The 16,831-nt window shown below is 30.1% G+C and overlaps 1 long non-coding RNA gene across 1 annotated transcript; it reads right to left on the bottom strand.

The window, feature by feature from the left end:
* Window positions 1-8,365: 8,365 nt before the first annotated feature.
* Window positions 8,366-9,321, bottom strand: LOC121118519 (uncharacterized). Its single transcript, XR_005864485.2, has 3 exons — window positions 8,929-9,321; window positions 8,756-8,872; window positions 8,366-8,695 (listed from the first exon to the last, which is right to left on the bottom strand). It is a non-coding gene; the product is annotated as an uncharacterized lncRNA (long non-coding RNA).
* Between the last annotated feature and the right edge of the window lie 7,510 nt (window positions 9,322-16,831).

Here is a 16,831-nt window from a genome sequence, read left to right as displayed (position 1 = left end):
ATAATGATTACGGAATGCCTTTATTGCTCTATACATATTGATGACAAATACTTATATAATAATTTGCAACCACGAGTTTTTGAGATTGCTTTTATTTGTTCTTCAATTACGGCACATTTTATTTTAATGTTACTGAGCAAGGGGCTGGTTTACAAATTTTGCCCGCACGCGATATTTTCTCTTTCTATTTTTAAATTGAAGACAGCGAAAGTTAAAAGTTGAAATTCAATCATGACTTGAGTCTATAATCAAAAATTAACTTACTTTCAACATTGATGCATATATATACATACATACAAACAAAGAGACTATTCTTTATTAATATAGTTACAAACTGCATTTTTTATATTTTAATGATGGTACGAAATAGTTTTTACTGTCTACCACTGAGCAGTGATCCCTGATTAGTTTAATTTAAGAGGTGGTAAAAATAATAAATAAAGTAATTTTTCTTACATTAATTATGGTACTACCTTATATTAGAGTCAAACAAATGAAAGAAAAGAGGAGAAAAAATTTATAATATTGCAAGAATTAGAGAGAGAAAAAGTAAAAAAAAAGTCAGGGAACAACTTAATATTTCAACAAAATTTAGACAAAATGCCATGATGCAATAAAATCAAATTTAAATAATAAAAATAAATTATATTTTATTTTAAAGGTATAGAAGTCTTATGAAGACTGGGACATCAGCATTTTTATCCGATGATACTCTGGATGATTCTGAACTTCAACAGGATTGTGAGCGTTAGTGTCAGTCATCATCAGCACAAACTACTTCACCAAGAAGAAAAATTAAAGAAAGACCTGGGGTAGGATCTAATCAATAATTTATGTTTCTACAGATCTGCTACTGGCTAAAAAATATGGAATAATATCAATTGACAACTTGAATTATCTTCCATACGTACCTGACTACTGGGATTGGAAAATGATGATTTCTTGGCAATTAAGGAATAAATTGAATGATATTCCCTGTAGTTATTTCAGAAGATCACAATTTCAAATTGTTGGGGATATCCATCGGGCACTCTCAATTCCTTCAAGAAACATACTTGGTATTTGATAGAAAAACTCCTTATATAATCACTTTTTGTAGATATTGGGACATAAAAATAAGCAATGGTGTATAAAAATGATTTCGTACAGATTTAGGTAAATAATATTTAGTTGAAATGAATATAGAAAACTTTATTAGAAAGATTCGTGGTTTTGGTTTTGAGCATTCGGAAAATACAGGACATGAATTTTATTAAATGCCTGTTTTTGAAGTGGAAAATTCTGCAATTGAACAGTGTCCATTTATTTAACTTTCAAGTCTTTTATAAGTTTTTGATCTTCAATACAATTCTATTATTCAAGAATTTATTAAAATAATATTAATAAACAAGTATTTCAGTAGAATATTTAATTTCATACTTAATTGTGAAAAGTGATCTAATAATTGTTTAAAATTCCATAAAAAAGAAGTATCTTAAATTACACAACTCTGCTTCAATTTATGAAGGTGTGTGCAAACTTTTGCCATTGACACAGTTATATAATTTTTTTCAAAATCTGTTCTTGAGGCAATAGTATCGTTTTGGCAAAAGTGAATTAAGATAATATATATATATTTTTTTTCATCTTGAGGTGCATTTGAGATTTTATTTCTAAAAAAATTGGATATTATAATCTTCAAATCTCAACAAGCCTCTCTTTCAAAATACAGAGATTCTGTGATTTAAAATGTTCCTTGTTTAGGGGAGTGGAAAAGCGATGATAAACTTAATTTTGGAAGCCAGAAAATTATTTAAGTGGCATTTCCTCCAGCTAACAAGAAAATTGCTTATAAATAAATTGCGTGAACATTTTAATTTGGTAACCCACTTTGACTAATTTATAAGTAGGGATTTGATTACAGCTCATCAATGTTACGAACACTAATAAAAAGTAATAAAAATCGTGTGTTAATGGGCATGTAAAAAACGAAAATAAAAATAGTATCCCCGACAATTGAAGAATGTTTTGGACGAGATCAACTACAATTAGCTGTGACAAGATAAGTACACACAAAAGGTCATTGGCAAGAATAACTCCAACGTCGATCCCCAGTTCTACTCTGAGTCCAATAAGGAATTATAATTGTAACTCATCAAAAAGTCATCAAGGTTACTCTCCGTTTTTTATGCACACATAAGAATGTTCAATCAAGTTTTCAAAATAATTGAATCTATTTAGGAAAGGAAGGTCAGCACTCAGGAATCAAATAATAATGATAGCTACTAAAGGGAAGAAAATTCATTATTCAGATTACCAATTTCAAAAAACGATTAGCAAAAAACACACACGATTTACATCACTATTAATTAGAGATAGTAGTTGGACAAAAAAAAAACTGACCAAATAATCGTTCATTTATATCACTTCTTTAGTTCTATGGTATTTTGCTCCCTTTCCTCCAAAAAGAAACAAGGAAAGAAGGTTGTGATGTATTATATAAATGTGTACATACAATATTAGGCTGATATATAATCTGCTGTACATATTAAAGATGCTTAGTTGTAGAGTAGATCTATTAGAGTATAGCAGGCTGAGGGGGCCGGAGGAGCTGCAGTCCCCCCCCCCAAATCAATTTAAGGATTTATTTTCTTAAAAATCTATTGCATTAAAATCTTCATCTTAACAGTTTGTGATAATAATCCAGATTTATATTCTCCTAGTCATTTTCACTATTAAAGATACCGCAAATCACATCTAAGACTACCACAGTTATGTATTCCAGTATACAGGAAAATTCTTTAGACTATTTGAAGAAATCGAGTTAGGCAATCAAATGACATGTTTCTCGAGGCTCAAAGCTTTGCTTTCAGTGTTTGACCGACCCTCAACTGGGATCTGAACATTCCAGTCTGAAGGTATAATTGGACCAATGGAAATCCCATTTATCAAAATATGAAGAGTCTGATTACAAAGTTCTTCTCGTAGGTGGTGAAGAAAATAAAGAACTCATGCATTTTCAACTAGAGTTCGCTAAAATAAAGGTGAAGTACATACAACTCCCAACTGATTATAATAAGGATGTAAAAAATCTTACATCTGAGTATACCTCACAAGGATTTAATAATTTACCAAAAATCTCTCTACCTCGACTTCTTATTCTTTCAGGAGATACAACTCATAGGTATATAATCATATAACATGGAAACCGCTCTAGGAAAATTACTTTAGGATGGCCTCTCTTCGGAAAAGAGAGAATATGTTCTATGTATCAGCATTTTGGGCTTGTTTTTCTCCTGAATTTTTATAAATTTTAAAATTCTCAATGGGAATCCCTATAGAACCCGAAAAGAGTTTGTAAGATGGTTTCAAGGAGATTGAAGTTCATCTAAAGATCTTAAGAAATCCCTTTCTTGACTTGAATGAATTGTTCTCAAGAAAGAAGCACAAAATCAAGATTATACAAGTCAGTGTAATAAACTTTGTCAATTTGCTGATTTGTGAAACATTTCCTTTGATTGATTAATATGTGAAGTTCTTTTTCAAGTCATGTTCAGAAAGTACGATAAAGGCACGCTAATGTCCAAAAACCTAGCTCTTTTGTAAGAATAGAATATTTATTCTCGAATAATCTTCCAGTATTTTTGCTATATATTTTGTTATATAGATATCCACCTCTAAAAAAAACGAAAATTATACATCGAGCCTGAACGACCTGATAGCAAATGTCGTCAGAATACGTCATCGAAGAACCAAATTAAAGAGAGAAAACAAATCTTTATCGAGGAGAAGATGTATAATTCAAACAATAAGTGTTCTATAAGCTTTTAATAAATGGGCATTCAACATCACGGTGCTTCCTACAACTATGCAAGACTTGTAATTGTAAGGGACATTCAGCAAATCAGTCTCCATTTATATCAATCTTTCCCAGATATGGAATTATTAATCAATCACTTTTGAGGGATAACGTAGCAGACAAATTGACAGCTCACAAAAAAAACAACATTGTAAACTTTTATGCTAGAGAAGTAACTTTATTATGGATAATAAGGTACCGTAAGGATAGTTAAAAAACATTTATAATCGTTGCTATGAATATTCAAACCATCTTATGAACCGAAAGTAGTGGGTGTAAATCGTAAATTCAAGATAATGGAATTATTATTGTACTCGTATACTTTTTTTTTGGCATATTACGTATTCTAAAAGTACTAATTACAAAATATTACGTATTTCAACATTTTCCATTTACTCAATATCTTCAACACAATTAAATTTAATTAAAAAATATTTTTGTGTCCTTTAACGGGTTTTTATTTGATCTAAGTGTGCGTCATGAATAATAACTTAATATTTGAACTTTTTCTTTCTATAAAAAAGGTTTTATTTCTTACACTTACATTATTAATTTGAATTACTCAGATGGTAAAAATTAACTAATTGATATTATTCATTATCAAATACTTACTTTTATTTTTTCTAAATTAATTGTGAGATTTGACTTTTTCATTCGTGCATAAAATAAATATTTCCATGTTGTTATATGCGATCATTTGAAAAGAACAAGGATTGATATTCGGGTCTTGGACTTGATCACACTAAAGTATAATTGAATTTCTATAGACTTCATTAGAGCACTCAAGTTTTGAAATGAGTTCGGCTTCAGATTTTAAATCTACGTGACATCACTAAGATGTGTTATGACGTCATTCAACCATCCTTTCAATTTTCCAAAAAAGTTCTTATAATTGAATAATAGTGCATACGAACTAAAATATTTATTAGCTTCAGATTAGACATTAAACACCACTTGTGGCTAGTTTTGAGGCCCTTATGGTATACTATTATGACTGATGATAGAGTACAAGTACATGATAAATGCAATATTTAGCATGAGATTTGAACCCGACGACAGAGAGGATAAAAAGTCGTAATACTGCAAGTACATTCGAATCTCAAGTCCTTGTAAATTTTATCCTGTCGTGAGGCATTACTCGAGTTCATTTCAAGTCCATAATTAATGAATTTTTACTTATTAAACATTTCCAAATGTAAAAGAATATAACTCAAACTGAGTTTTTCCCTAAAACACATACCTCTAAAAAGTATTTTATATCCAGTCAAAAAATTAAAATGAGTCAGAAAAATTCTCTTCAGGAAGATATATTGTAAGCATTTACGATTCCTATGTAGGTTTAATAATTTTTAATTTTTTTGCTTTTGGAGGGGGAGAAGCTTATTAATTTAAAATTTCTGCTTCATAATTTGATAGAATTATCTTTATTTTATAAATGTTGATGGATTCTTATTACAAGAGAAATAAAAATGAGCGTATTCAGCGTGTTAAAACTAACTCCTCTTTTTAGTTTGTACAATTTGTTTCTACAAGAAGATGGTATCATTACAGTGTTGTTACACTCTTCTACTTTAGATTTTTTTCCTTACAAAATTTTAGATTTTACTTGTGAATAATGGATAAAAATAATTTCCAAATTTGAAAGTAGAAAATAAGAGTATGATTACGTATCGTCAATAAGAGTTTATTATCTAAATTGAATTTTGGATTGACACTAAAATATATATCTCGTTAGAGGGCATTCAAAAGCCACATGGATACTTAGGAGGAGGGGATCTGGTCTAAAATAACGACTATACTCATTAGGTATGGATAAGAACAGACATAAAACCACTTAGACTTGAAAAAATTGCAAATATGGAATCAGGGATGACCCATGTTATGGGGAACGTTGAAAAAATATATAAAAATAGTCGTTACATGAAATATGGAACAACTTTTTTAAAATGTCAAAATCCAGTAAATTCCCATGGAGTAAAACTAAGCACGATCCTAATAGAAATTGAAGAGGAAAGTATGTTATTCGCCATATAGAGAAATACAAAGTAAACCCGAAGAGATCAGAAATGCCTAGTGGCTTGCAATAGGCAAGGAGGCCTTACTATTTGAGAGTGAGCTCGTCAAAACAAAAATCTATGAAAGTTCGGGACGTAGAGTAGGATTAAATCCGGTGGTGACGTCATTGAAACTCGAGAAACTCATCCACTAGGGAAATGCTCAAATATTTCCGTCAGTAATACTCCTTCAACTTAAGAGTCAACCGAGAAGATCCATTATAGAACATTTCTAATCAGAAAATGAGGATCTACCTTACTAAAAGAAGATTTTAAAGATACTTTTGTGGAAACAGTAAAGAAGGAATTCAGGGTTCGTCATTACCTAAAGTCCGTCTGGGGTCCTATTCTTAGTCCAAGCCAGTTGTATCCAAAATATAGAATATAGTCGAGGGTTTTCTTTACAGGGTAACACTTTAAAGACTCACGTTCTATTTGTGCAGAAAACAACCAAACACAAATAATCCTAAAGGTATTCCGAGACTGCAGGGTGTTGAATAAAATAATAGAAGTTGTCAGGAATTGAAATGGGGAGAGGATTGGAAGGAGTCCCTCTTCACACGAACTCCTAGTTTTGAGAAAACATACAAAACACTATGTGTGGGCTCTAAAGTAATTATTAGACTCAAAGCATTGATCTCTAGGGCACGCTGTAAAAATATTTACCTTTCTCATAAAAATAGTAAAGGTAGCTCTTAAATAGTTTGGACCATATCAATAACTGTCAATCTTAATTTTATGAACTTCAGTTATGACACCGTGATATATTAAGGATATTTTGTAGTTTTTAAGTAATTATACTATTACGATTCCTCTGTTGTATTTTCTGTTTCTATGTGTGGATATGTGTCTCCAATGTCCATATATACGAGTATATGTTGTAATAATGATGTTTTTTTATATTTGTTCTATTTTCTTATTTATTCGATGAGCTCTATGAGATAAATTATTAAACTTTTAAAAAGGTCATATGTAGGCTAAGCTTATCTTTAAATTGGTAAGTTTAAAATAAAATATAACATTATTTTCTAAAAAAAACTGTGATTAAATTATGGGGAAATTAATAATCTGGGGGGGGGGGCAAATAAACCTTGTAGTTCTAGGGAGTAGGCTAAAAATATCTAATTTAAGTAGAGTTTAACAAGGAATAAATAACCAATTATTGCCTTAAAAAGGCTTTTATTGACTATTATGATGAATTAAGTTTATTGGATGCAACTTTTGCAATCTACATTTTGTAGAACTAGTATTAAATATCGTAACTTATACAAAGTTTGTCCTCATCGAGATCAATAAGGAGAGTAACATGGGCAATGTATACGGCCTTTATTTGAACAATATAAGCATAGAAATAACATTTTATTCCATTCTGCCTCCGTCAGCCGGAACAACGCGTTCGATTTTGCATATGAAGCTGCCACAGGAAATCGGACGTAAAAGGTCAATGTATGTAATTTTTCTAAATGTTTTAAAACGTACCACCAGCTAAGTTACTGTAAAGCATTGTTATTTAGATAAATAAGATATATAGTTATGAATAACATAAGAGTAAGTACTCTGAACTTTGGAGTAGCATTGTTTGGTACACCAGTTACTATAGTGGTACCGGGAGACTAGCAAATTTAAAACAGCACAATTAGTACTTAATAAATCAGAACATTGTTTAAAAAAATGAACTTTCCATTACGTATTCCGCCAAATTTCTTAGCTCCCCAGTCCCCACTAACAAAAAAGATTATTTTTTATACAAAATGACCTCAAATTTGAGAGACAAGCCTCCATTTGAAACAAAAATCATTCAGACGACCCTGTATGTGCATTAGCTCAGTTTGATATCTATGTGTCTGTATGAAAAACAGTTAAACGTCATCAATAAATAGCTGGAAGTTGTGATCGACCAAGATCTTAACGACCAAACTCCAAAAAGACTTCCAAAGTGATCAAGTGCCACCTGGGAGTAATTCGAAGAAATCCTGTACGGTTTCAAAGAGAATCGAAGAAAAAATATGGTATTTCTAAACTCAGGGGTATTCAAAATTATAAAGAATGATCTTTAAGTTTTTTTTACATAGTATGTTTCAAATTCAGAAAGTTAAAAAATATTTTACAAAAAAGCAACAACATATTACTAATTTATCCATAACTAAATTGATAGTATATGAAAATGAAACTACATTACAAAGCCCAAAAGACTATGAAATGTTTGCAGAAAGGTTTGAGATGCATATACTCGAGAAGAGATAAAAATAGGGAGCATAAGCGAATATTTGCAAAGATTTAACTATTGAAGAATTAAATTAAAATTTAAACTTTTTTTTAATTGGAATTCGTAGTGCAATTAATACGTATTTCAGATTATAGCTAGGATTTTGAAATGAATGTCATTAATTTTAGACATCCTTTTTTTAATTAAAATTAAAAAAATAAAAATAAGAATAATTACAGAGATATTTCTACAACATTCCTTATTATATTCAATTGACAAAATAGCTAAAGTAAATTTCACATCCATACAACCTTTACAAAATCCACATACATGTTTAATCGTTAATTATTTAGGTAATTTATAAATTGTTGGTCTTCAAAATTGAACTAATACTCGACAACAGTGGTCCCCACCCAGAAGGCTTACGATATTTATTCGCCCTATTGGTCATAGAATACTGACGCCCATAGTAAATTAGACTATCATGACTACTAGCATTGGGTGGTAGAGGTCCTCTATTGATCTCCATATGATCATATACATTGCAAAATGGTGTTACTAAAAAGTCTAGGGCCTGTACACAATATTAACCAATCCCTAAAGTAGAAACAAAATTATTAAATGTTTGAGAGTTCGTTGCCCCTATGCTTAAGTCACCTATCTGTTGGATTCATTTTTTACAGAGGCAGTATAACTTGAGTTGTGTAAAATATAACCTAGAGCGTGTGCATTATTTTTTGTTGTTGCAGCCTGAACTGAGCTTAAACTCCTAAACTGTTATCATTATTGTTTATTTTTGGAAGAGAGAACATATAAATATAATTACTCACTAGTTTGTGTCCTTATGAATAACAGAGAGTAACATTGAGATACTGTTGGGAAGTTATAGGTGTAAGTTGCTTTTGAACTCAGAGTAGAACTGAGGATCGACATCAGAGTAATTCATATCTATGTCCTTCTTAGATACAGACCTCATGAGTAGTGTCTTACAAGGATACCTCGATAACTTCTTTTGAAATTTTCTCTAAAATAAACCGTTACCAAGAATCCACCACCTACAATACAGCCTTCTTTTTTTACATTTCAAACATTTCTCAACATGTTTTGAGTACAATTTTGGAAAAACATTGGATTTTTGTTGACGTTGTATGGCCAAAATTATATTTTTCTAATCCAATAAATTTGTCAACAAAAAATATATTTGACAGTGGAACGGGTTGTAATTTAACTTTTGTTAAAGGCAGCGTGACGGAATACGTCTCTCCTAAGTTGTTACCTTTATAGTATCAACCAACCTTTTATCAAAAAAAAAAAAAAAAAAACCCACATTCAGTTTGTAATTAGCCAATTTTTTTCTTGCCAACTATGAGACTATTCTTCTATGACTGTTGAGAATTGTTCAAAGATTAAAATTAACTAATTATAATTCAACCCGTGCGCGGAAAACTGCCTTGGAGGAAATTACAATGGAGGACAATTACCAGTTAAGAAAATTGCCCGGGAGAAAATTACCCGTATTTTGTTCAAACTTTATGATGAATAATAACAAAATATAGCGAGTTTATAATGTGTTATTAAAGATACTCTAACCTTTCCTAAAAGAATAACAAAAAAGTAATTTAAAAATTGAGTGTACTCCATTCCAAAGTTAAAGAAAAAAAATATCTTGATATACATATAATTCCATTTGCATGTAACGTAACATCCATAAAAAAAAGAGCTAAACGATGTAAAAACACAGAATAAATACGGTTTCCAATTTGTAAAGGGTAGTTTTAAACTATTTTTTGTATTAAAGTGTTCCTTGGATGAATTGGCAGTGATTTTTAAGGATCCAGTGGGCACTCCAAGTACCCAAAGCAACCAGTGGACTTGAAACTATTTTTTAGTATTAGATAGTTTCCATGGCTATATTGGCGGTGGTTTTTATCAATCCCGCACTACCCCCGGGACAAGCCGAGGCAGGGGCATTCAAGCCCATTTTAAGAGGTCCAAAGCTATTTTTTGTTCCTCTTTCATACCAATACTCCAAATCCATTTCAAAGACGATTGTATGGAATTTAAAAATTGCAAGCTAATTGTATTGCAATAATATTTCTCACACTTGAAGGTACTCCCTTGGGGGGGGGATGGAACAAACAAATATGTTTAGATATTTGTCATGAATCAAGTGAATTTATAATCCGTTATTATTCATCATGAAGTTTGAACAAAATACGGGCAATTTTCCGCCTCGGCAATTTTCTCCAGGGCAGTTTGCCGCGTACGATTTTTTTGTAACTAAGTTGACGTCATCCTGTATCACAAATATTGATGTCTCAACCAATTACTTCACAGATACCAGATTATCTCATTCAATTTAATTTAACAGATACATTGTAGTCACAGAATAATTTGAAATATTGAGTCGTACATAAATAATTTTAAGTTATTTCAATAAAGTTATTAAAATTTTAAAATCAGATTTTGAATTCTTAAATTTATTCACCAACCTAACATCTTTGAAAGCAGGACTATATCTGAATTGTTATTGTTTGTAATTTCAGCAATGTAATTAAATGTAAAATTATAATGAATACGTTCAAGAGGTATTAAAATTTGAATTTACAGGATTTTGGCAGGGACCAAATGCGTATAAATCGTAACATAAGAAATTATCATATGTTAAAGTCTTTACTATCAATCAACTATACAACTAGAAACATGATTCCTGTTGTCCTAACACCATGTTTGAACCAAATGAATAAAGCTAATTTATAAATGTACTTAATAAAATTCTAGAAAACTAGAATTTCTTTGGTAAGTTCCAATTTGTTCCAAACTATGACTATTCCTAAAATAAAAACAAGTTATTAGCTGTATAATATTATTTAACAGAGCTTTTATAAGAAAGTATACCTCAACCTACCAATTTAGCCGTACATATAACTTATTACCCGAATTAATTTTTTCTACTTTAGCAATTGAACGTGAAACGGAACACTAAAAACGGTTGAATGCTATATGTTAAAAAAAATAAAACCCTATAAAATGACATAGTTTAGCGATTAGAATAGGAATACCGGTTGGTATGTGTGCCTTTTTTTTCTTTTTTCATTCTTTAATAGGTCGTCCAGTCGTTAACATCTACCTCTGTGAAATACTATTTAAAATATAGTCATATAGCAGGCAGTAGAAGTTAAAAAATGTTTTAATTTAGTAATATCATATATCAAATTTTGCTCCCACCTCTTCCTCGAATTTTCTAAGAATATCATCCCTCATTTTATAAATAATAGTAGACACCTGTAAGTAGAGACTCAATTAAGTTAGCCACTAAAAGCGGAGAAAAATGACTGAATTAAGGTTCTGAAGCGTGGTATTTATGGACGCAGATGGAGCACTTTAGTTCTCTGGATACATATGATCTACAAAATAGACATTACATAGGTAATGACGCACCTCGTGGAAAAGTGTTTAACTTGCATAACTCGTAGGCCGGGGTGTATTATAGTATATTAGAAGGGGTCCTTGATACTCAGAATAGCGGCGGTGATAGGTTTTGATCTCCCTTAGGGACCAGCTTTCCACCTGTAGAAATTGTTGGCCAAAGTATATTTTCAAAATAAAATGGAGTCTCACATGACTATTTTTTATCATACAATAGTTTGATTGTCAGAATACAATATAAATTTTAATCAAAGTGTCCACGATTATCAAATTGCTTATAATAAAATTGTATCATTATCAAATTCTTAATGTTCAAACTGCTTGCAATGAATTTTTTAACAATAAAATTATCCATTATCATTTTACATGGCAATGTAAATGAAGGTAAAATTACCACTCTAGTGGAAATTTTATAGATTGCCCGGGTATTTTGATTCAATATCACTAATCTGATGTACATTTTACTATGAGCCAAATTGTCTTATTTTATTATATTTTAAAATATAATTAATCAATCTCAATGTCTAACTAAAATTGTTACATTAAACGTGAAATGAATAACAGTTTTCGATTGATTTCAATAATTATAATTAGTATAACAAAAATGTATTAAAAATTATGTCAAATAAAAATAATGAATAATTAGGTAATGTGGGTTTTAACTTTTGATATTATGGGTTTCCTGGACTAACAATTATATCATATTAGTTAAGTTTTATCACCAAGAATACATGGTTGGATAAAATGAGAATAATTTCCTTTAAAAAAGCATTTTATTACATCAAGAAAAAGTTAGCAATACATGTACTTTGAAACTTTGAATGTACAGTTGTGTTTTGAAAGAATTCAAGGGACAATCGGTTTGAGTTAATGAGATGTTCATAATTATTCATGATCTAACACTATAAAGAATAACAGGAACATTGACAAATCAATTGATTGATTTTCAATGATAATTAAATATTCATAAAAGTAGATCAAATAGATAATTACATAGTTTTAAGAGGTTAAGTGACCCCTTTGTAGGAAAATGTTGCGTAAAAATCAATACTATCTAAATCAATGACTACTTTATATACATATACTTATACCGAAATATAACTTGAACATTAAGGACCACTTCTAAAACTAGTTATTACTAAAACTAATTTTGAATATTACTAATTTTATCTACACTTTAGTTAAATAAAATATTATTTGTTGAAAGGTATGAAAAATATATGTATGGACCTTAAGCTATATATGTACTTAAATTCACCACTTATTCAGAAATAATAAATCATAGAATCAGTTATTATTAAATAAATATATATTTCAAATCAACATTAATATCATAGAGCTCATTTTTTCTCTGATCTCAACTTTCTTTCACTTCCAAAATACTTTTTTAGATATATTTTTGCATATCTCCTTTGGTAATTTCTTGAGCAAAATTTTTGCTCACGATTTTTCTGTTTCAAAGAACTATCTCACACTTGTATAAGAAATACATACCCTACTATATCGATAGAAACGAAGCTTTCGTTCTAGAGGTTCTACCTGACTTTGAAAAACATAACCGAAACTTTTACTGAAAACTAAATATTGAGTCAAGTCTATCATGCCAAAAGTTTTTTTGATTAATGTTAAAAATGTATCTTCACTGGAACAATTTTCTTTCGATAAGTTTATTCAAAATTCTCCAACTAGTATATAATTTTTTTGCAAAAAGCATTATTTTGTTCAAAATTAAATGGTGTTATGGTGTCACGATTCGGATCTTTCTTTTTTAGGCCTGTAGTTGACGATTTAACGTTAAATGAATTTCATAAGCGCCTAATAAGCAGCAAAAAGGCGCTGTTGTTTGGAATTCAGGGTACCTATTTCTTGCATAAAATTCAAGACCATAAATGGTACTTTCATGAAACAAGGCATTGTTTTTTTCAATGTTGTATGTTTTTGTTGTTGGTCTCTTATGTATATCATTCATAATTAATTTGTATTTTCAGTTTATGTTAAGATCTGAATTAAATATAAAGCCTCATATGTTAAAATGTATCTTCTCGAAAATCTAAAGTCTCACATAATGAATGTTATACTCACTTTACAATTATGCCTCCAAGTTTTAACAATATTTCTATAAAGTTTAAAACTACCGTACTTTAGTCAAATATCAGTTGCCATATGTTCACTTTGACAATTATTTACTCTAATGGATTTAGCCTCTACTTGTTCTCACATAAAGTGATATCTTATCTCCATATGTTTAGTTCTCCTATTGTAGTGATGATTTTTAGTGAAACATGCTGGTGTTTGATTGTCTTTGTATATCACTGTTGCATTTTCATATTATTGAATAAATCTCTCAGCCGAATACATTCTTGTGAACTAGTCAAAGTGTTAATAACGTAAAAGTAAATGCCTAGCCTCATTGTTTCTTTAAATAACTTAAAATTATTTTGAATGCACTCCAATTTTTTGATCAAGAGACATGACAACAATGACCAACTGTTCCAATCCTTCTGATTTTGTACAACATTAATTTCGCCTCGCAATTTGACTTGAACTAGAAAGTTGAGATCGATACTTTATTGGATTTATTTCTGAAGATGAGAGATTAACCAATTTTTCCTAACAGTTAAATCGAATTTACTCACATATATCACACCAAACTTACTTTGTAATAAAGGGTAAGAGTACGTGTTTTGATCCATAGGATTTGCTACACATGTTTAAGCAATGATGAAAATCCAGTGTAGAATTGGCATGTCAAAAAAGAATCCTAAAATATACATGGTAACCCTGATAATTTGAGAGAAAGAATGCTCATGACGTTTCATTAGATCAGCTATAATCAGTTGTGACTAGTGTACTTACATTTATACTAATTAAAATATTTTATACAGGGCTTATAACAAAAAATGACCCGTCTACGCTAAATAATTTCTGAGTATAATTACCAGAAAACTGGAAACGATATAAGAAATTCTGTTTTAAGCTCTCCCAAGCTATAACATTAATTATTATTCAAAAGTCAAATTATCCACCATTTGCAACCACACAGCTTCTATATGGTCTGACAATTTTGACGGAATCAAGGAAGCCCATTCCCTGGACAATGGAAGCTTTTAAATGAATGAAATTATCTTGGCAGGTCCTACAAACCTTATCAAATTCGGCCCAAAAATAATAATCCAGTTGATTCAAATTTGGTGATGATGACGGTCATTTCTCCTTAGACCAGAATCTCCCGAAGTTGTCTGAACACAATTTTGTTATTTGTTACTGCTATGATATGGAGCTCCGCCTTGCTAGAAAATGATATACCCAGGGCTTTACAACGTCCTGAAGAACCTGGATGTATCCATCCGCAATAACTCCCCCTTTTTGGGAAGAAATGTGGAGAAATGACGTTATTGACATTTCTGATGACAATCCTTGCTATTTCAGAAGGACGAACTTGGGCACGAAGTAAATCTACTACTTGTTTTCGTTGGTGTTCTTTCGACATTTCTAAATCGAATAACATAAAACCAATGCTAGAGGATACACTGTTTAATTATACATACAATTAGGTCATTTTGATTGTATATTGGCCCTTACTTTAGAAACAATCTTTTCGAAAAGAAAACGAACTTTTTTTGCTTATAAACCCTGTATATTAGTCTAGTTGTCAATCATTTACGTAACTTACGTAACAGACATAAATATGATTTATTGACCCTCTTTTATAGACTAGGGTGTTAACCACAACTTGATTTAATGGGTCTTTGTAATGTATCTATATCGGAAAGAATGAACACAGTTATATCCATTTTTAATATTCTAATAACATAGTTGAGTGAAAATATATATGAAACTTTTATCTTTTGACTGATGAGTTTTTAATTTTCATAGGTAATAAACATGTTGTTTTTTTCTTTTTTAGAAAAACATTAAAGAAAAAGAAATAAGTTAAAAGTGCAATATTAATAAATTTATGAAACCATTCATGAATACTTAAATATAAATATTTATTGAAAATTAGTGGGAGTACTGCTCAGTTATTAGGCTTCGATGAACATTGTTTTTACAATATAGTTATTGTATACTTCTCTTGTCATTTCTTTTTTTTCAAATGACACGCTGAGCTTTAACTACATATGCTTGCTCCTAAACCTAATCTAAAGTTCAAGGTGTCCCTCCCCCCAAATTAAGGAAATGTTTGCTTTTTACAAGAAAATTTAATATCTGATTTTTTAGTCAAAAAATTTAATGTTTGAAGTTTGATTTAATTTTTTGAGAATAGCTAAGGACTTCCGAAATTTTTTTCCAAAAAATTAAATATTTGAAATTTAATTTTTTGTGAATAGCTGCAGACTTATGAAACTTTTTTCCAAAAATTTAATTTTTTGAGAATAATTCTAGATTTTATAATTTTTTTTTTTCAAGGAAGTTAATATTTGAAATTTAATTTTGATATTTTTTTCCAAAAAAATATAATTTTTTTGTCAACAGCTATAGATTTTTGAAATTTTTTTTGAAAAAAAATTCTAGAAAATTTAGTTTTTCTAATCTAATAATTAATTTTTTGGGAGAAGCTGTAGATTTTGAAAATTTTTATCAAAAATTTAAATATTTCAAATTCAATCATTGAAATTTCTTTCCACAAAATTTTACAAAAGACAAGCCTACTCTCCCCCTCCCCCTCCTCCCGAACAAAAATATTATATAAGTAACATATATATTGTCCTACGTACATTCCAGATTAAACCGTTAACCACGCAACCTCCATGTGACATTTTTCTTCAAAAAGTTTAATTTTTTTAGATTAGCTCTAGATTTTTTTTTTTTTTTTTTCAAAATTCCAAAACCAAGCCCCTGCCAAAATAGAATCCTGCAGACGCCCTTGATTAGGCCCTTTACTATACTACTTCTATGTGAATATATTTTCAAAAGGTTTAATTTTTTTAGAATAGCTATAGATTTTTGAAATTTCCACCCCCCAAAAAAAAAAATTATGATCCTGCGGACAACCCTTAGTACATTCATTACATACTTTTTTTTTTTTTTACTATGACGCATTCAATTAAGCAAACCCATGATCGTCATTAAAAATGAGTCATTGGCAGACAAGCTAGGCTCTATTAATATAGATATGTACATTGTACTCATTGTTATTTTTTAGATTGAGTTGTCACACAGTTCCGAAGGTAGGTTCACAAATGTACTTACGCATATATTTTGATACTATATCTTCTTATTTAATTAACTGCAATTTCGAAAATGTACAGGGGCGTCTGCAGAGAATGGGGGGGTTTGGGGGAGGTGATCCTCTCCTGAAAT

This window comes from Lepeophtheirus salmonis, chromosome 5 (genome assembly GCF_016086655.4).
Source record: "Lepeophtheirus salmonis chromosome 5, UVic_Lsal_1.4, whole genome shotgun sequence".
NCBI lineage: Eukaryota > Metazoa > Arthropoda > Copepoda > Siphonostomatoida > Caligidae > Lepeophtheirus > Lepeophtheirus salmonis.
Note: the sequence above shows the minus strand (reverse complement) of the source record. Positions and strands in the feature narration are given on the sequence as shown.